Source organism: Colius striatus, chromosome 4 (genome assembly GCF_028858725.1).
Source record: "Colius striatus isolate bColStr4 chromosome 4, bColStr4.1.hap1, whole genome shotgun sequence".
NCBI lineage: Eukaryota > Metazoa > Chordata > Aves > Coliiformes > Coliidae > Colius > Colius striatus.
In genome coordinates, this window is record NC_084762.1 from 28,809,551 (window position 1) to 28,809,980 (window position 430).

A 430-nucleotide genomic window follows, 5' to 3' on the forward strand; every position below is an offset into this window, starting at 1 on the left:
AAAAAAAAAAAAGAAAATTAAATTCCCACTACCACAAATTATGCAGTTGAGTTTCCCACATTTGGAGAAATTGTAGGGGTCAGCACATCTGGAGTGTAGAAGATGGACCTCACCCTGGGAAAACCACCTGCCTGATCATGGTGTCTCCCCTGCCAGGTAAGTATATATATATAAAAAATAAATCTCTATTCTTTGTTTTGTGGTTAGGACTGTGAAAAAGTATTTTAAAGCCTCAAGTAGCAGAATTTAATTTTGTGCATTTTTTCTTAGATGGAAATTTTATTATTATTATTTATTGCTTAAGTATGTTTTTTAGCTGGGTAAGGGGCAAGTTATATGTTGTAAAGGCTTTCACACCCAGGAGACGTATCTTGAAGAAGATGTTTAGAATGCAGCCTTTGCAGGTGAATTTGGGTTAAGACATGTATAT

At 34.9% G+C, this 430-nt stretch overlaps 1 non-coding gene across 1 annotated transcript; it reads right to left on the reverse strand.

The window, feature by feature from the left end:
• LOC133625412 (U1 spliceosomal RNA) lies at positions 1-164 on the reverse strand. Its single transcript, XR_009818720.1, has one exon. It is a non-coding gene; the product is annotated as a U1 spliceosomal RNA (small nuclear RNA).
• Between the last annotated feature and the right edge of the window lie 266 nt (positions 165-430).